This window comes from Ictalurus punctatus, chromosome 12 (genome assembly GCF_001660625.3).
Source record: "Ictalurus punctatus breed USDA103 chromosome 12, Coco_2.0, whole genome shotgun sequence".
In the NCBI taxonomy this organism is placed as follows: Eukaryota; Metazoa; Chordata; class Actinopteri; order Siluriformes; family Ictaluridae; genus Ictalurus; species Ictalurus punctatus.
This window is the reverse complement of record NC_030427.2, coordinates 3,031,690-3,052,657: the sequence shown is the minus strand read 5'-3', so window position 1 is coordinate 3,052,657 and position 20,968 is coordinate 3,031,690. Positions and strand designations below refer to the sequence as shown.

At 39.9% G+C, this 20,968-nt stretch overlaps 2 long non-coding RNA genes across 11 annotated transcripts; one reads left to right on the top strand and one right to left on the bottom strand.

Moving 5' to 3' along the window:
• Positions 1-1,363: 1,363 nt before the first annotated feature.
• Positions 1,364-14,154, top strand: LOC128634237 (uncharacterized). Of its 7 annotated transcripts, XR_008397549.1 has the most exons (11): positions 1,369-1,626; positions 2,077-2,191; positions 2,459-2,531; positions 4,889-5,038; positions 7,881-8,017; positions 9,159-9,255; positions 12,131-12,329; positions 12,395-12,476; positions 12,702-12,783; positions 12,965-13,071; positions 13,366-14,154. It is a non-coding gene; the product is annotated as an uncharacterized LOC128634237 (long non-coding RNA). The 7 variants fall into 7 exon arrangements; XR_008397553.1 differs by having other exon boundaries at positions 1,364-1,626; positions 9,100-9,255; positions 12,131-12,476; XR_008397552.1 differs by having other exon boundaries at positions 1,365-1,626; positions 9,151-9,255; positions 12,131-12,476.
• Positions 10,081-20,867, bottom strand: LOC128634236 (uncharacterized). Of its 4 annotated transcripts, none has more exons than XR_008397546.1 (9): positions 20,805-20,867; positions 20,575-20,709; positions 19,549-19,602; positions 19,346-19,461; positions 16,053-16,359; positions 15,776-15,949; positions 15,244-15,568; positions 14,817-14,976; positions 10,081-11,171 (listed from the first exon to the last, which is right to left on the bottom strand). It is a non-coding gene; the product is annotated as an uncharacterized LOC128634236 (long non-coding RNA). The 4 variants fall into 4 exon arrangements; XR_008397545.1 differs by lacking the exon at positions 10,081-11,171 and adding an exon at positions 14,196-14,353; XR_008397543.1 differs by lacking the exon at positions 10,081-11,171 and having other exon boundaries at positions 14,196-14,976.
• Positions 20,868-20,968: the final 101 nt, after the last annotated feature.

The following is a 20,968-nucleotide window of genomic DNA, read 5'->3' as shown; positions in this document are numbered from 1 at the left end:
AGAATCAGCCAGGGTTGCATAGTCCGGACAGTAGCTGCTGATAGCCAGCCTCAAGCAGGCCTCCAAATGATGATCAGTCATTGTGGAACGGTATTTGGACTTAATCTTGTGTATGTGTGCGCGTGATTATAGCGAGTGTGTATGTGTGAGATTATAGTGTGTATGTGTGATTATAGTGAGTGTGTGTGATTATAGCGAGTGTGTGTGATTATAGTGAATGTGGATGTGTGTGGGATTATAGTGTGTATGTGTGATTATAGCGAGTGTGTATGTGTGTTATTATAGTGAGTGTGTGTTTATAGTGAGTGTGTAAGTGCATGCGTGATTATAGCAAGTGTGTATGTGTGTGATTATAGCGAGTGTGTGTGTGATTATAGCGAATGTGTATGTGTGTGATTATAGCGAGTGTGTATGTGATTATAGTGTGTATGTTTGATTATAGTGAGTGTGTATGTGTGTGTGATTATAGTGTGTATGTTTGATTATAGTGAGTGTGTATGTGTGTGTGATTATAGTGTGTATGTTTGATTATAGTGAGTGTGTACGTGTGTGTGATTATAGTGTGTGATTATAGCGAGTGTGTATGTGTGTGTGATTATAGTGTGTATGTTTGATTATAGTGAGTGTGCATGTGTATGTGATTATAGCGAGTGTGTATGTGTGATTATAGTGAGTGTGTGATTATAGCAAGTGTGTATGTGTGTGTGATTATAGTGTGTATGTTTGATTATAGTGAGTGAGTATGTGTGTGATCATAGGGAGTGTGTGATTATAGTGAGTGTGTGTTATCATAGTGTGTATGTGTGATTATAGTGAGTGTGTGTGATTATAGTGAATGTGGATGTGTGTGATTATAGTGTGTATGTATGATTATAGCGAGTGTGTATGTGTTATTATAGTGAGTGTGTGTGTGATTATAGTGTGTATGTTTGATTATAGTGAGTGTGTATGTGTGTGTGATTATAGTGAGTGCGTATGTGTATGTGATCATAGGGAGTGTGTGATTATAGTGAGCATGTATGTGTGATTATAGTGAGTGTGTGTGATTATAGTGAGTGTCTGATTATAGTGTGTATGTAATAAATAATACTACCAATAATACCACCAAAACAATACTCCATAAATAAAAGAAAATAAAGAGATAATTAACTATATACTAGATATTCCTACTAGATTACTAAAGTCTCTCACTTATCCCAGTATTTTTAGATAGTTTATTAGGGGAGGTGCATTTTCCCAGATGTTTTCCCCAGCAAGTTCTCTAGTGTCATGTTTGGTTTTCCAATCTGCATCTCTAGCTCAGTTCTTAACTCCTCATGCCTTTTGCAGTCTAACAGAATGTGTTTCATCATCTCTTGTGTACTGCAGTGTGCGCAGAGTCCAGTTCTTGTATAGTTACTGAAAACCACTGCATATAGACACGTGTATAACCTAATAGACCTATATAAGATATAACCCAGCACACCTATACTATAGCACTTGCATTGGAAACATACACTACCGTCAAACGTTTAGACACATTCATTCTTTATTCTTTAACATCATGAAGGACCTTTCCACTCACACCAGACTGACCCCAGAACAGTGGGAGAACCGCCTCAACAGATTCATCAACAACATGAGCAGGTACCGGATAAAAGTGACTGCATTAATAATTCAATTCTGCTTTTGTCTGTATAGCGTGTTTAACAGCGTACGATGTCACAGAGCAGCTTTACAGAAACTTATACATTCTTTACATTTAGAAATTTATCCTTAACGTGCAAGCCAGAGGCAAATTTTACAAAAGAAACATTTGTAGCATGCATATAAGGGATGTGTATTTACTTTACAGAGACTATCCCGGGCAACACGAGGCTGAACATATAGCATGATGGTTTTTCTGATTATATCATTCTTAAGTTTAATACACAAGTTTAATAGTAATATACACTACCAATCAAAAGTTTGTGGACACCCGACTGGAAAGTTTTTCATGATCTTAAAAGCCTTTTGATCTGAAGGTGTACGATTAAATGTTTGAAATGAACGTTATACCAATTTACACTGCTGAATTTTTCAGTGAATCTCTTCCAGGAATGCCAGTGTTCAGACTACACTCAGCACATGGGGTCTAAGCTTTGAGAACGAGCTGCTGAATCTGACTGGAAGAGTTCTTCCTGCTGAGAGGATCCTACAGGGAGCGAGAGCAGTAAGGGGGACCACAGAACACAGAGAACACAACTGTACACGACACGTGTCGCACTCTTGCTGAGTGGAGTTTGTGTGTGTGTGTGTGTGTGTGTGTGTGTGTGTGAAGAGCTTCTCGACAGCTTTTCTTTCATTCATAGCGGAAGGCAGTGGTTACTGTGCGTAGTGTTTTATTTGAACCAGAGCCCTGTTGAGCAAGGATCATGTCTTAATTGCAGCATTAACACTTTTTATCCCCCCGCCACTTCATTTTTTTTTCTGTGTGCAGGATGGAGTACGATGATCGACAGGAGGCTCTGCTGAGAGCTCTGCAGCAGAGAGTGGTGCAACAGGTTCAGATGGTGGGTCTCACACACTGGTAGAATAAAGTGTGACCATGTAGCTTGTTTAGGATTCAAATATTAAAGTATTTTACTATGCTGAAAATGTTCAGGTTAGTATCCATACTTTTTCGGGGTTAAGGTATAGAAAATGTATTGTATTGCTTAGAAAAACCGTACATGTGACTAGTAATGTAACGACCGTTATATTCATTATTTGAAGGAATAAGTAATGCACTTGCTGTCCATTTTATTAGAAACACCCTCACATTCATGTAGTTATTCAATCATGGGGCAGCGGCACGATGCATAAAAAGAACTTGAGTTAACGTTCACGTCAAGCATCACAATGGGTGAAAATTGTGACCTCTGTGACTTTACTGTGGCATGGTTGGTTATATCAGATGGGCAGGTTTGAGTATGTCAGAAATTGCTGATCTCCTGGGCTTTTCACACAGAACAGTCTGTAGAGTTTACTAAGAATGGTGCAAAAAACATTGAGAGAGCAACAGTTGTGTGTGGATGGAAACGCCTTGTTCCTGAAATACTCAAACCAGCCCATTTGATACCAGTAACCATGCCATGGTTGTCTGATGTACACATTAACTGAAGCTCTTGACCTGTACCTGCATGATTTTATGCAGTGTGCTGCTGGCACATGATTGGCTGATTAGATAACTGCTTGAATGTGATATGAAATATATGATTGAAAAGACTATGATTTAAAATAAATAAATAAATAAATAAAAAGGGGGTGGGGGGTAGAAGAAAAAAACCTACATTACTATGGGTAAATAATATAGATGGCACTGGTACAGGACCTGATAGCAGCAAAAAAAACAAAAAAACAAAAAAAAAAAAACACGGTGGATCAGCTATCAGAGATAACAGAAATCACATCATATAACTGATGCATGTAAGAGACGTGACTGTTCTTTCGCTAGGATTGAATTCATTATATTCATACTTTATGTATGGGTTTCTGTATGAAAGTTTAATGGTAAACGAGTGCTTCAGTTAAAATAATGAGCGTTGTAGATCTTAAAGAAAACGATATCGGATGGGTATCGGCTGATACTCAAGCTTTCCATTAAGGAAAATAAAAGCTAGTATCCTGACACTTCTAGTAAATAAGTCAAATGAAACTGTGTATTCATTTATTTCAAAATTTAATGTTTAAGGATATTGCTGTTTGATTTTCTTTGTTAAAGTCGTTTCACCTTTTGTGATGTGACACACGCAGTGTAGTGCAACTGTTTTTATGTGATTTTTGTCACAGTATATCCTTTTATGGGTCTAAGCATACGGCATAAGATAATTTCAGATTTACAGCCTCAGTCTACAGATTACCATTACTTCTTGTTCTGAAGCACTCACTTTAAATCATGTGTGTAAGGGGGTTGTGATCCTGTCAGCCAACCGTAAGGATAAATACAATTGCATGAAGAAGTACCTGTGTGTGGACTGTCCCACTCCAAGCCAGTGTGTGGTGGCTCGCACCCTCAGCAGACCTCAGACCTCACTATTCTCAGGGTAGATTTAAATCCTTGTCCATTGATTGCTGTATTTGGGATTCCTGATGCCTCAGTTCCATTGAGCTTGATACAAAAGGATGTTTTTGCTTTCACATCCCTTATAGCAAGACGTTCCCTACTGTTGCAGTGGAAGTCTGCTAAATACCCATCTATCTCCCAGCGGCTAAAGGGCGTGATGTTTTTTCTGAAACTCGAGAAAATAACATATAGGATGAATGGTTGTACGGACAAGTTTTTTTTATAAAGGGCATCCCTTTATTGTATACTTTATGGAGTTAGACACTTCCCACTTAAATTTTTGTGCCTGTTGTTGGATTTTACAATATCTTTATAACCAGCGACAGTTATTGGGTATCCATGATGAGGCGGGGGGCGGGTTTTCTGCATTTTTAATTTTGTTTTCCTTTGTTAGTGAAAAAAGAAGAAAAACCTGTGAATGTTTACTGCTGTGTGTTGCTCAATTTGTTTTCCTTGGGAAAGGGAGGGGAGGAGAGAAGAGAAAAGGTGATGTTCAGCTGACATGTAGACGTGTTCAGGAGAAATGTTCAATAAAAATGAAACTGGAAAGAAAAAAGTAGTTTAAAATAAACTTTAATTTCCATAAGTTAGGTGGTTAGATCTGGAATTTTGTCTGAAATAAATCAGACACAGAGATAAAGTAGTGTGATAAGATTTAGGAATGATCACGGTGATCAAACTGGCTGGAACTACCTGTGCAATAAACAGTTATAATGCACACCTTCCAGCCAATCAGAATCCAGTATTCACACTGACCGTGGTATAAGTGTAATTAATGCTTAAGATTCATAATGACTGTACGATATGTGTTGCTTTATTCCAAAGCTGCAGTTCATAGAAACCTCTTCACGGCTAAAGCTGCAGAGATGGAGGTCGAGGGGACCATGAAGAGGCGGCTCCAGCTTGCATCAGAGCGAGAGTGTGGGCGCAAGAGCAGACTTTTGATAAAGGAGGGTATTTACACTGTTTTAACTGGTGTGTTTTTTGTGCTATTTATTAATTTGTTAAAATGTTCATATTATAGTCTATTTTTAATTGTTTATAAAAGTCCTTGCTGTTTTTAAGTGGCTGAATTAGTGTGTGTGCACGCGTGTGTGTGTGCGTGTTGGTAGCTGGGTGGGTATATAGTTCTGGTCGGAAGTTGACATACCCCTTGCAGGAGAAAGAGACCCTGTGTAATCTGTTTAAACGACTTTTACGCATGTTTTGCAGAGAGATCATTTTCACCTTGCTGTTTGGGTCTCTGTCCCACACTGTTACAGTGCAGAATTGAGAGCGCGCGAGGGAGATCGATTTTCTATCAGAAACAGTAACTATATAAAATGGACGTCAACACGCACCACTCTGTGAGGTCATTTCTCGCTCTCAACAGAGTAGTTGTGATTGTTTAGTGTTTACGACAGGGCCAAAACATTCAAGGCCATGGTGTATTTTGACTGTTCCTGTAGCATAATCTCACCAAACTGTGTGTACACGAGTCCACAGACACTGAGTCTATTCACAGTTCCATGCTGTGTAGATGTTCTGCTCATCCTCACTGTACCGTAAAGGTCAGAACCTCACATCTGTAACCTTGTAGCTTTCCTTAATCAACACGACTGCGACCAAGCTTGTGTATCACTACTATTTTTAGATCTCCACCTCTCAAATCTATTGGCGCCCTACGCATCCGCCTCTCAAATCTATCGGCGCCCTACGCATCCGGTTCATGTATTTCATTATTCCCTACAGGAAGAAACTCTGAGAGGTCAATTAAGGGTCGGTGGAGAGTCAGAGAAAATCCCAGAAAAATACTGAGAACGCTCCACCACCCTAATCAACCCTAATGGTCTAATCAGTTTTCCTTCACATTAATGGACGGTGTAGAGAATGGCTAACGAATTGTGCCTAGCATCAGACGAGTTACAGTCACTAGTGTACTTCAGTAACGTAGATTTACACTCTGACTCGCCTTATGGGACCAAACAAAATACATTACTGGAACTTTGACATGCGTGTCCCTAAATCTGATGGGAAGTGGAGAGTCACACTCCTGTAGGACCAACTCTTAACTCTCAAATCCAGAGCAGAATGTGAGGTTCTGAGGTTTTTACATCTGAGGCTTCTCATCTGAGGATCTCCCTCTGAAAGCTCTGCATCTGTGGCTCTGCGTCTGAGGATCTATGTGTGTAGCTGTGCACGTCTGAGGTGTGGGGGCGGTCCGTCTGAGGCTCTGCGTTCAAGGCTTTACATTTGAGGCCCTTCCTTTGAGTCTGCTGTCTGTGTTTCTGTTACTCTCTCATTTGGCTCATGTGAGGTCATTTTAACCATTTTATGTTTGTACATTAATGGGATTGGTTAGAACCGCACAATGGGCGTGTGCGAATATTCAGTTTTCATATCGCTAATGTATATGGTACATTATATCGAACAGCACAAAACTTTAAAAAATCTTTATAGTAGATTGACGTGACATTGTGGACTTTTTCCTTAACTTTACAAATTTGACAATTACTTAGAAGCTCAGCTTGAAAAACAATTTAAAAAATGCTGCCTAGGTAGTAGGCGATTATAATAATATCTTCTCGTTATTTGAATGAATTTAACCAATTTTAAGTCGGTATGGTGTCGTTAGGGAGCAATTAAAACTAATCACAACTGTGAATTTCATAATAAGTGATGTTTGTTTCATAATTTTGAGCCAGTCAGATAGAGGTTTTGTTTTTAAATTAATTGACTATACACTATGTTTTTATTTGAGCTATTTTATACCAGTGGATTTTTTTTACATGTCTGGATTTTGTTTAATTTCATTTTGGAAGTGCCAAAAGTCTTAAATCATAGTTTAATAATCAGATATGTGAACATGGCACTAATGCTAGACCAAGTATTGCTACATTCAGTTCATTCCAACTTATTTTTATTCCAAGTTAGGTAATAATTTTATCACACACACCTGATATCTTTTTGCTGTGGTCTTCCACCGCTGCCGTGGAGACCGCCCCTTTCTGAACTGAAAGCAGGAGTATTGATGATTTTTATAATTTTTTTATTGTGCGTGTTAAACAGTGTGATACGTTGAGGAATTGATTATTGGCACACGTCTACTGAATAGCAAGGATCGTTAAGTCTTTAACGTGTTATAGTTTACACCGGAGGAACTGCAAGCAATCTGAGAAAGGGAGAAACCCGTCAGCTACTAGAGGGCACACTTGGTCCAAAAATGTACACACACTCCACAAAAACTCTGCAGTTGCTGAGGAGTGTTTACTCGCTCCAGTCTTCAGAAGGGAAACTACCTACAGATTTACTTTTGAAAGACTTTCACAGGCATCACAAACATTTGTTTATATTACACTCGTATCAATTTGGCAGATTTTTTTCTTCTTAATCCGAAGCAACCACCACTTCTTTGTGTTTGTATTTCACAAATTTCCTTACCACATCTTACAAGAGCTGCACGACAATCACAACAATCCTGTACAATAGGCACAGCCTTTTCATTAACATAATCTCAGTGAAATATCCTCTGTCTGTATACTTTACACGCAAACAAAACAACTCAAGCTGAGAACTTTATTGCTGATTCACTTTATACCACACCGCCTTCGAATTCTCCAGAACATGCTCTAATACTTTATCTTTTCTATAGCAACAACCTACACAGGGAATTGTATGTTATTATATTGTATAAATGTAATTGTAGTCCATCATACTCTACCATGCTATTTATAATAACATACTTTTGTTTAATTATTATTTAATCTTTTTTTTTTAAGATTAAGGCAGGGGGCGGGGGGCACTTCCATCAATCATCATTGCAACACCTGATCCCTAGGTGGCGGTAATGTACAACTCGGCACAGAAGAAGAAGAGGAGGAGGAGCTGGGGGAGAAAAAGCAAGGAAGAAGAGTGTTAATGGTGTTTACTGCTCATCTGGAGAGTCACCGCCATCTTTCTGCAGGGGGTTAGAAGGTACTGCTCAATGGTTTTATTTGTCTATTTGTTTGAACTTTACACTTTAATATCAGTTCAAATCTGTGCGTGTTTGGCTTTTCCTCTAAAAACGAGATTTTTGAGAGTTAGCATTTTTCATTTCTGCTCTCCAAACAAAAAACATCCAAACGAAAAAAAACGTTTATTATATTTAAATAATACTAATTATAAAAATAACAGCGTTTATTATATTTAAATCTGTAATTAGTAGTTATTTGTTTTAAAAGAGAGATTATTTTCTGTGGGAGATTGTGTAAAATGTACATATAGGGCAGAAGGGTTTGCATGTGCCTTTACTAAATTCAATAACTTGACTTTTGATAGGTCACTTATGCACATACTTGCTCACTAAAATGGCTGGTGCTTGCGTCTTCTTGTTCAGCTTCTTCTTCGTCTGTAAGACAGTGTTGTACTTGAGCGCCATCAAGTGGTACTTTTATGTAACTTCACCGGCTCCGGGCGAGTGAACAAAAGTGTGAATCTCATTGGGTGGCCAGTTTCTGCTGCTTTGCCGCCACGTGTTTTATGCCCGAGTGTGAAAACTCATTGACAGCGGCAGGAGGCGTTAAACAGACCGTTTTGAACCGTCCCCGTGTGAACAGGGCTTTAGGTGTTCATTGTGTGCGTTGTAGTGCGTTGTAGTGCGTTGTTCCTGTCGTGGAAATTAGACAACACTCACAGACTCGTCCTCTGAAGGTAAAAAGGTTTATTACAGAAAGATGGTTAATACAGGATAGAATAAAGCAGGACAAAATAATGAGAGCGTTCTGAAGTCCTTGTACTAAACCACTACTATATATATGAAACTCAGAGCATGACATCATTCTGTGTACCGATACAGTTCTGTGTACTGTTTGCAGTTCAAACAGGCTTTGTTTTAGGATCTTAGATGATGTTTAGACGAGCCTAGAACAGAAGAACATGTTTGTGTCTCTGTAAGCAGATAAACATTCTGATCTCAGTGACATCACATGGCCTTCTGAGTCGTTATCCTCACATGAGAATGAAACAGAACAAGAATAAAACTATTTCAAAGTAGAAATTAATAATTTCCCTCACAGTGTAATGAACAGAATCTGCTGTTTGTTAATAACTGGAATCTGTTCTGGGAGCGTCCTAGGTTGTTTCGTCCTGATTGCCTGCACCCCAGCAGCCTCGGAGCGGAACTGCTGTCTGACAACATCTCCAAGACGCTACACTCCAAGTGACTGTCTACCGTAAGCACATCATCTACAATAACAACGTTCATCATAAGCAATGTTCAATTAATAGTCCAACACCTGTAGTACATTCTATAGAGACTGTGTCTGTTCCCCGAGCTATACAAATACATAGACAATTTCAGAATGTTTGTTTTAGTAACCTAATTAACCTAAAATTAGATCATACTGAATGCACATCCAGCACCTTTAATCAGAAGCTAGAACTATTAAACATTAGATCTCTTGCGTCTAAGGCTCTTATTGTTAACGACATCATTACTGATCAGGAATGTAATTTAATGTGTTTAACGGAAACTTGGATTAAACCAAACGAGTACATGGCTTTAAATGAAGCTAGTCCTCCTGGATACAGTTATGTACATCAGCCTCGTTCAACTGGTAGAGGAGGAGGTGTTGGTCTCATCCATAGTCAAAATCTAGTCGTCACACACAAACCTAGTCATAAATTTAATTCTTTTGAAATTCTTTATACCAGCATAACTTATGTAGCCACAAAAAATGTCAATTCCTCTAATTATTATTTACAGACCCCCAGGGCCATATGCTGAATTTCTTAGTGAATTTGCAGACTGTATCTCAAACCTGGTTGTGTCTGTAGATAAAGCATTAATCGTCTGTGATTTTAATATTCATTTTGATATCCAGAAGACCCTCTGAGAACAGCGGTTGTGTCCATCTTAGATTCAGTAGGGATTAATCAGAACGTAATCGGACCTACTCATAATGGTGGTCACACTCTTGACCTCATACGTACGGATTAACTATAGAAAATATTGTAATACTTCCACAGTCTGAAGTTGTCTCCGATCATTCTTATCTCGTTCATGATACGTATGGATCATATTTCCACCTCGCCACCGCATAAAATGTACTTTCACATCAGCTACTGCACCGAGCTTCATCAATAACCTCGCACAGACATCAGTTAGATTTGGATCACCGTCTGATCCGATAGAACTCGATCAGGTGACCGAATCAACGCTCCGCTACACGCTAGATCAGAGGTGCCCAAACTAGGGCCTGCGGGCCAAACTTGGCCCTTCACAGGAAAAAGTTTGGGCACCTCTGCGCTAGATAGATTAGAAAATGTTGTTGGCATTAAGGGAACGGTCCTCTCCTGGCTCAGGTCTCATCAGACCGATTGTTATCAGTGTTGGAGAAGATTTTTGATAGAAATAAAACACAAGGGCAATAAAATATGGAGAATGAGAATTTATTGAGAATAAGGGAAAGAACAGAGTCACACTCTCTTCCTTATAGACAATGTCTCTTAAAAGTTAACTACAGCAAGGCCTAGGGCCTGACCAAAAAGAGGAAGTGCAGCACACAGCACACACACCCAAGAGCATGAACACACACACACACACACACACACACACACACACACACACACACACACCCAGAGTAATCAGAATAACAACGTAATGGCTTATGATTATTTTACTAAATCATACAGTACATATGCTAATAACAATGCAGAAAAAGCACACAGGTGATAAATGTCCTCACTCAAATACATTTATAATCTGAGTAATAACCCCGAAGTATAAAGAACTGCAATGGGTATTAACTGCATTACCTTGAACAAACATCTTCAAATACCACACAATGCTTAGTATAATGTGTTGCAAATAGAGCTGCAACATCTAATCCATAATAGTTGATGAAAATCGATAATGAAAATCGTTGACTGAGCAACCCTCCTCCCGGAACGGTCATCGACGCCGAAGTCACGTGACCCGAGTGGTGTGTTCAGGCGTAGTTCATCGATCTTTTTCTCTTTCTCTGGCGGTCTTTCTGTGGCAGCTTCAGGTTGCGTTCGGTGTGTTTTAAACGCTGGCGGCTTGATTTGTCAGGTACGACTTCATCGTGAGTCACAAAGTGCGCTTCAGCAGCGTGGCCCCCACTCACTACACACACACACACACACACACACACACACACACCTGTGTTCATACAAGCCCGCTTTCTACACAACCCCGGATCATGCTGATTGATGATGTAAGGATTGAGGATGTGGTCATTTTCTTTAATCGCACGTCTATCATTAGAGAATCCGCATCGTGTGATCAAAAACGGAGAACGCGTGTTAATTTGTTAACCATTAAAACCAGTACCATTATTGGTTCTTAATGGTATCCACTAGACACAACATGCCACCAAAGCAACAGATTACCAGTAGACCTACAGGGACATTACAGATTCTACGAGGGTTTCTGTTGTGATTGTTTTTTTCAGCAGGGAAATTCCTATTTCCATTTTGGGAATAAATCTGAACAAAGTGCAACCAAATAATGAGCTAATAAAATTATTTATATGTAATTTGCATTCAGTCTCTCAATCTGGCAACAATGAGAAGCTGTGTTTTTCTTTGTCTATTTAATTTTTTTTTTGTGTAAGTGTACAATATCTGGAGGGAAATACTAAAATAGTTTTATTCAATTTAAATGTATTAATTATTGACATCATTGCCTACTGGATTTCCTTTTTTATTTTAGTAATAAATATATTTTAGGAATAAATCATAGCAAACTGATTAAATTCATAATGAACTAATTAATGCACAGAAGAAAAAAACATGTTTCAAATTGCACTCGATTGTGTAATCTGGCAACAATGAGAAGATTTTATTAGTATTTACATAAACTTCTGGGGGGAAATACTAGAAAATAAATGTATTAGATTTAAATTGGTTAATTATTAATTGCATTGTGGATTCCTTTTTTTGCGCCTTTAACCAACAGTTGAATAATTTAATAATAATAAAAGTGCAACAGATCTGAAATGAATATAAAATATTATTTATTTGTTTACTTGTTTGTTTAAACAAAAACAACTAACGACAGTTCCCCTCCCTCCTCACCATAAGTCAATGGTGCAACAAGGTATCTGGACTAGATGACCTATCTGGCCTTTGATTGGGCCTACTGCATCTTCTGATGGAGATGTAAAACGAAGTGCGTGAGTTTAAAAGACCCGTGTGTTCCTGTAGTTGTTGGCAGCTCAGCGGGCGAGACGTGTGGCTCTGATCGCTCGGATCAATAGTCTAAGGCTGGAAGTTCAGTAGGGTAAGTCAACACCTGTTTCAGTGTTTATTTACAGTCACAGCGTTTAACTCACGCTTCACGTGCAGTCGAGAAGGAGGACAGGGTGAAGGAAATGCGCCATACCGTGGCGTAGGGCACGGCCAACAGGCTGCAGCTCCAGACCCGGCGGTAAGGATGCACAATTCAGCTAATTAAAACTTGTCCTTTTTTTTTTGTTATTTTTTTTTTTTTAACTATGTCCAACCACTCTGCTAACGATTCATCAGTGACTTGATCACTTGAGTTTTATTTTACTGTGTTTATATTGTTTGGGGAGAGTGTGTGTTCTGTCCATGGATAACGGTTTAGATGTACAACGAAGTGCGTGAGTTTAAAAGACCTGTGTTCCTGTAGGTGTTGAGAGGATAGTGTGGAGGATACGTTTGGCTCGGATCAGGAGGATCCTTAGGCTCTTGCCGGAGTTTCTGCGCATGTGGTAAGTGCAGGAGTCAACACCTGTTTCAGTGTTTATTTACAGTCACAGCATTTAATCTCACAGTTCCTACCTCGCCAGGGAGATCATGTCAGAGGTCAAGGCACTCAGATCACAGATGTGTTAAAGTAACATCTGAACTCATTCATTCATTCACTCTCTCTCTCTCTCTCTCTCTCTACAGGTTCATTACGCACCGGTTTCACTGATTGCATTTAATGTGCAGCCGAGATGGAGGACATGGTGACGGAAGGTTAGCTGCATGATGGCAGGCTGATGGCCGATCAGAAGGTACTACACTGAAATACTCCACCCCGGTCAGAGTAACTCTTCTGCACTGTAGCTTTGTAGATAGAAGTTGTTTTAGTTTGAGATGGCGTCGTCACCCTCAGGTTCGAGTTTAAAGCAGAAGAAGCGTTACAGGAACTTGTCATTAATATCTCACTGTGACCCGAAAGCTGCTTGTTGGATGTTTAATGTAAGATTAGAAAGTTCAGCTGGTTTATCTCCTCTCAGGTGTGTGTAAAACAGAACCTGGCTGTGTCCTTGCAGTGTGTGATTTCTATTTCGTCTGTGTCTTTTCAGAAGGAGGAGGTGGAAGACAGGAGATGAATTTTTTGTTGATGTGGTTAAATAAAAAGTACTTGAGTAAAATATTTGGCTTCAAATATCAAATATTTAATTATTTTACTCAGTAAAACACACATACATAAAACACACACAGAGACACACAAGCACAAAGACACACACACACACACACACACACACACACACAAAAAAACAGTTGTTCCCTCATCATCCCTCTCTTTATTCCCGCTCTTAATTCCCTCTTAATTCTCTCTCTCTATCCCCTCTCTCTTTATTCTCTCTTTATTCCCTCTCTTTATTCTCTCTCTCTCTCGTGTATGTATTTAATAATTATATTTTTAAACAGGTAACTTAAATTTAGTGTCTCTCATTCTGTCAATGTAGATGAGCAGGAAACAACCTACCATGATAGATTAATTTTCTTGGCAGATGTTTGTGAATGACAAGGTGTCTTAAAACCTGTAAATGGAATTCCTGTGACACTGTAAGTCCATGTCAGTCAGGTAACTACTGCTATGGAAATTTCTGCTGGATAGGCTTAACTCTTTTACCAGAGGCAAAAAAATGGAACTGACTTAAAGATTTTTTTTTACGACTCTCTAATGTCAATACAGAATAATCCTAAAGCTGTTAAGTCTGTTAAAAAGGATACTTGATGTGTTAGATGTATGATTGATTTTTGATATAAGATACAGAATTTTGATTTTACTGTCTTATAGATTCAAGTGTCTTTGTACGACTTTGTATTCCCCTACTGTTGTTTCATTAATAATAAAAAAATTTCCAATAGATGCTTTAAACAATTCAATCAGAACCCGTCCGTTCACATCAGCAACAACGTTAGTGGAGGAAAACTGTGACCTTTTGTCAATTAAAATAGCGACCCCTCTTGCTTTCGAATTAAAGTTCGAGTGGAAGACTTGACTCACCCAAGGGCAGAGTAACCTTTGATGATCTTTAATACTTTAAGACGTAGGTGCGTCTCCTGTAAAAATACTATATTGAAGTTTAAATGTTTCAAATGTATAAAATCCTTAGATGTCTTGACAGGATTACCCATACCTCTGACGTTCCAACTAATAAATCTTAAAGGCGTGCCTGTCCCAGCTATGCTGGGATCCATATGACTACTAACCATTTAAATAAAGTAAACCAGAGAAATATAAATAGCCAATTAGAGCCGAAGTGGGACCTCCCAAAGTTTATTTTAAACTTCTAATCAAAGTTTGCGCTTCTAAACCAATGACAGCTTTAACGTTATTAATTGTGGAAAGACCATGGTATAGGCGGGGTAATCCATGGCTAGGTGTGCATTAAACGATTTGAACGAGTGGTTCTTTTCCTCCACATCATGCATTAAATCGTTTAATGCACATCTAGCCGTGGATTACCCCTTACATATCATCTGAGAGAGACAGCTAATTCTGTATGTAAACAGATATACTTACCAATCACGACCTCTCCGAGTTGGAGAGCGGACAGTGAAGTCTTTCCATTGACTCCCCTCCAATTGAGATTCTTTGCCAGGGAGTTAGCAATCACCCTCTTCAATATGCGCCAGGTGCAGTCACGCACATACACCCCGTCAATAAGCGCCAACCAGTTTACCTGAAACCGATTTTAAAAATAATATACACTAGTATAAAAACAAATAATTAATAAGCATGTATTGCCTCGTCAACTGTGTCAGTGCTTCTCACTACTCCTGCAGTTACCCTGCCCTGTGTGTTTTCCATCTCTACTAAAGAGTAGGTCATAACTGTTCCCTAATATCAAAGTGGTGTTCAGTGTTGTGCTTTGAGTACGAGTGTGTCACCTTGAGAAAACAGAAATTCTCTTAGTAGCTGTGTAATTGTAAAAAGGAAAAAAACTCACCAGATTTTGCTTGTAATCTGGGCTCTGTTGCATCCTTTGCTCCAGACTACGCAGTTGAGGAAGGTCTTGCAGGGGCAGTAAATCTTCATCAATATCCAAAGGCTGCACCTGGACCTCCTGTTAGTGCACACACACACACACACACACACACACACAGGAGCCACTGCTTCTTTTTTATTTGTGCACTGAAAGTGAAAGAGGCGGAACAGACACCTCGGTGATATTGACGATAAAGACAGGGTTAGACGGAAGATTCTCCAACTCAATGGAGCTGCTCAGAACCCCGACAGGGCTCACTGACTGATTCTGAAAATCCACATTCACCCTGAGAGAGACACACACACACACACACACACACACAGTGAGTGAGAGAGACACAGAGAGAGAGACCTGTAACAGAACAGCACTAATGTACAGAACATCATCTAAACATCACACTGTCTAGGGGATGTGGTCACATGACTACTCTCACTTAAAATGTAACCATGACTCATCTGATGATGCTCGCTGCAGTGTGTGCGTGTGTGTGTACCGTGTATATCTGAGGTGTGAGATACACTACCCCCCTGCCCAAGTCTCCACCTCTCCAGTGGGTTAAACGTTGAGATGGAGAGGAAGTCTCTGCTGCGTGAGGAGGAGAGACAGAGAGACCTCTGGGAGAACGCCAGAACCTCTCATTGACGAGCGGTAGAACTCTACATAGGCCCTGATACACACAGACCCACAATACATGTTTATAGAAAATCACAATTAAACACACACACACACACACACACACACACACACACACACAGTGGTGTCACACACACCTGGAGCTGTCAAAGGAGATGGATTTGATTTAACCACAGTGTCTGAAGAGAGACTGGAGCTGTTTATGGTAGAGGAACGCAAATGGAGGGAGATTACACACCTGAGAGAGAGAGAGAGGGAGGGAGAGAGAGAAATATTATTAATAATAATAATAATAATAATAATAATCCCCTAGTTAAATGGAAGCTGACTGAATACCACTATGGTGGTCCTGGGGTCGTTTCCATAGAGTTCCTTGGAGGCGAGCTCCTCGTCCACAGTTCCCTGGAGGAAGCAGTTCAGATAAAATGCGCCTGCAATCGCCACCTGAACAACGGAAACATCACTGATACTTAATAATTATTATTTATTTTCTGCAGGAGTAAGTTACACTTCTTGGACTTTGTCGTCATGGTGACAATTTTAAACTCTGTATTTGCAATTTTACTTTGGATGCTTGTGCTTCTAAGGCTGCGAATTATGACTAATATTTATATTTACTGTATATCAGGGGTGCCCACACTTTTTTGACTTGCGAGCTACTTTTAACATGACCAGTCAAAGAGATCTACCTACACTAAAAATGCTAAACATATTTATTTATACACTGCGTATACTTATATATATATATATACATACACACACACACACACACACATACAATATATGTTCATGCACCTTGCATAACTGCATGAACCCTTATGGCGCGATACAATTCAGTACATTTTTGGTCATTACCTTACTCTGACGACGTGCACTGAATAGAATCAGCCAGGGTTGCATAGTCCGGACAGTAGCTGCTGGTAGCCAGCCTCAAGCAGGCCTCCAAATGATGATCAGTCATTGTGGAACGGTATTTGGACTTAATGATCTTCATGAGGGAAAAGGCTGACTCACATAAATAAGTAGAGCCAAATAATGCAGTCAAGGAGGTGGCACATTTCCTCATGTTTGGGTAATTTTCCCCTGTGAGTAAGTTCCAGAACTGTCCATGAGCCCTGGACTTCAGCTGAATGTCAGTCTGTAGTTTCAAAAAATCTCATCCTCCACTTCAGACGAGTTCAGGTGAAACAGCGCTGCAATTTTTGATGCGAGTGAATCAACCTCAACATTGTCCCTAAACGGGTAGCACATGAATGTGGCGAATGCCTCCAATAAAGCAAAGTCTTGAAAGCGTCTGTCAAACTCTGACCGACAGCTGTCAATCTGCTCCGTGTAGCGTGCAATGTTAAACTGCGCACAAGCCTTCCGCTGCGTCTCCAGATCTGACGGGAGGTTTTGGAAGTTCCCAAAAACATGGCGCTGCAGCTTTGAGAACAGAAGTTGCATTTTCCGTTTAAAGGCATTAACTGCCTTTAATTTTTGTCTTTTCCTTGCAGCTCCAAATTAAGTTGGTCAGATCGGTTAAAAATGCTCGGTTAAAAAAAGTCCAGCAACCACTGATAATCATTGACCTGGGTGTATTCTGCATGTTTAACAGCAAAAAGAAACTCGCTTATCTCCGGACAGAGCTCTCGAAATCTCTGCAGGAATTTACCCCTACTAAGCCGTCTCACGTCAGTGTGTAGCAGGAGCTGATTGGTCGCAGTCTGCCTTCTCCAGATGCGCACGGAACAGCCGTCTTTGAAGTGAACTAGCACGTATAGAACAGGCGATCTTTGTTTCAACATCCATGATCTCTTTCACGTTTAGCATTCTTGTGCATAAGGCTTGTTGGTGCATTATGCAGTTGTTGGCTCAAATTTAGCCTATTACCCAAAAACATTTAAAACTCAACTTAAAAGCCAATAAATACTCACATCTACCTCTGAGACCAGTTGGAGATGGAAAAAAATACACCAGCTGTGAGTGAGAAGAAGCAAGGGTCCAGCTTTATTGTTCCATTCCACCACACGAGATCCACACCGATGAGAATTCTCAGAAGTGATCCCCCTACCCTGAGCTTAAGCTCCAGTATTTATACTGTATTTACACACTAGATAACCCATATGTTTCCAGAAAAGGCCTATTTCACTTACACATAGAATCAGAACCCAGGCATTTCTAATAACCCAGAAAATAAAAACCCAGCGTTTTGAATTACATAGAGAATCAGAAACCAGGATTCTCATTTACCTAGGTGGTCAGAAACCAGGATTCTCATTTACCTTAGGTGGTCAGAAACCAGGATTCTCAATTACCTAGGTAAATAAAATGCCGTAGACAAGACGACTAAACAACCGGGAGGGACCTTGGTCTTATCGTTATCTCGGGGGGGGCAGTTTGACCCAGCCACCCTTATAACTGGCTCCTCATGGTTCTTTCTTAAAATTAAGGCCTTCCTTGTGAGCCAAGAACCCTCACCATTTGAGTCATGAGTAAGTTTACATTTTCCTGTATTTCTAGTTTACAATTTATTTTCATAATTGCACTATATTTCTTATTTTATATATATTTATACTACTTGAAAAGCGGTTTACTGTACTTCCAACTTCTTAATATCATTACAGTTCTACTGTCCTGCATATCCTACTATTCTGTCTTTTTATAGTTTCTCTATTACTATAAGATATTATTAAAGTTATTCATGTGTGTGTATGAGAGCGAGAGAGTGTGTGTGTATGTTGTGTCTACTTGCCCGCCCTTGACTGTACGAGCGTGTGTGTGTGTGTATTAGCACTCCTCAGCTCAGCTCGTATACCTCTTTTTGGCTTTTTTTGACTACTACTGCTCTTAAAGATCTTTAAAGTGTAATTCCAATCCGTCAATGTCCGCCTAATCCCGCTTCTATGTGTCTAGGTGCCCGTTTTTTTCTTCTTCTCCCTTTTGCTGGATGCTAGGTCTCCCTTATGTTTATTTTATGACATTTTTTATCCACAACACAGTGGTAGTTAAAGAAGTCAGGGAAAGCATCGTCTTCCCTGCACTTGGCAATGAATCCATTTGCACTGCTCAACCATTGACTGATATCAATTTGCACACTGGAGCTGGGTTTTGTCAATGAATTCTTTAAAAGACTGAAAAATGTCCTCTCCCCACGATTTCGCTTGCTAGCCTTTAGCACTGGCGCGCTTGATCGCACACGTGTGGTGAGAGCAAGGACGAGATCTCAGACTGGCTGCCCTGTATGTCAACTAACTACGTCAACTAGCGATCTACCTGCACTTCCTTTGCGATCGACCAGTCGATCGCGATCGACATATTGGGCACCCCTGCTGTATATATTTTGACCTGAAGAAAAAAGCCTCTTTATACACATATGCTGTTAAACTACACCTGCTCTACTCGTGTGTGTGTGTGTGTGTGTGTGTGTGTGTGTGTGTGTGTGTGTTACCTGCACTATGAATTTCTGTGCGTGCGTGCTGGTGTAGTCAGAGGGAAAAGTTTCACTGATGTGCATGTTGAATTGTGACACTCAATTCTTCAGATCCTCAAACAACTCGGCCACCTCTAACACACACACACCAGAAATGATAGTTAGGGATCTGTGTCGAGAAGTGTGTGTATAGATGTGTGCGAGTGAGTGAGAGTCATAACCTCTTGTATCCGTTTGATCTGAATGCAGTTCTCTTTGCCCCACTCCAGCTCATCCTAAAACACACACACACACATCAGTACCACTTTATTTATTTCTATAATCCAACACGTTATAATTCAACATAACTGTCACGATCTCCTGCCTCCCATACGCCGTGTACCGGTTTAATCTATTTCCTTATTTGGTCAGTGCTTCCTGTTCTTATTTCGATGTCCTCTCTCTGACTGGTTCCTATTTCTTAAATTGTGCACTCTATCTGTACACTACACACTTGACCATCGAACATCTGGATATTTGAAGAGCACACACACACACACACACACACACACACACACACACACACACACACACACACACACACACACACACACACACACACACACACACACACACACACACACACACACACACACACAACCTGCGTGAAGTTGGACCCCCCACCAACACAAAACATCGGCAGAATAGTTTGTGCTGGTTTGTGCCGTAAAATTTTTTGTTTGTGCTGCTTCAGTTCTGGAGATATTAAAAGAATATTTATAGGTCATTCTGGGGTCACTCGAACCCCCCACATGCTCCAAATTCACCCCAAATGGTCTCATAATAATAATATATTATAATAATAATAATAATAATAATAATAATTCAAAAGAAGAGAACTATAGCGCCTTAACCCCCACTGCGCATGCGCGAAGCCGGATGACTCAGCCATTAAACTAGTAAAAGAGCTCTAATTAGCCAGTGAAGCTAAATGTTGTTCTGCCACGTCCACTTATAAAAGTAAATCATGCAGTATTCTCAGACTGGGCAGTTATTGACAGAGTGAATTCATCGTTTTAAATAGAATCAAAAATAACATCGACCTATTTGCTAATCACATTTCGAATAGCTTGCTCATTAATTACACTGCGCATGCGTGGACTGGACTGCCTCCTCAAAAGCTAGCACCGCTAGTATATTTGTATAATATTAACATTAATACTGAACCAGAGTGAATAAAAAAAAGTTTTAAAAATGTTATTTCTCACTTCTCCTCCTCTTGTTCTTCTTCTCCGTGCGGGTGTGAATTATCGTTGGTCGGTTCCTCGGTGATTCGGTCATTAGTGAACCGAGCTCCGAGAGTGAATCAGTGCGCCGTCACCGCCTGCTTCATACTGATACACCTGAAACACAGGTGTTAACACCGTTAACTACACACATACACACAATACAGCACAAAACAGAACGGGTTCGGTTACACAGAACCGAATAAACTCACTTTAGTTTGGGTCCAAACGGGCCAGAACTAACACTAGCACCGCTTTCTGCTCCTACCTTCGACTTATCGCGCTCGTGGTGACGTCACCAACGTAACGGACGTTGACGTAAATTTGAATCTTTGAGGAGAAAATAAAATAAAATAAACCCAAATATTATTTCATA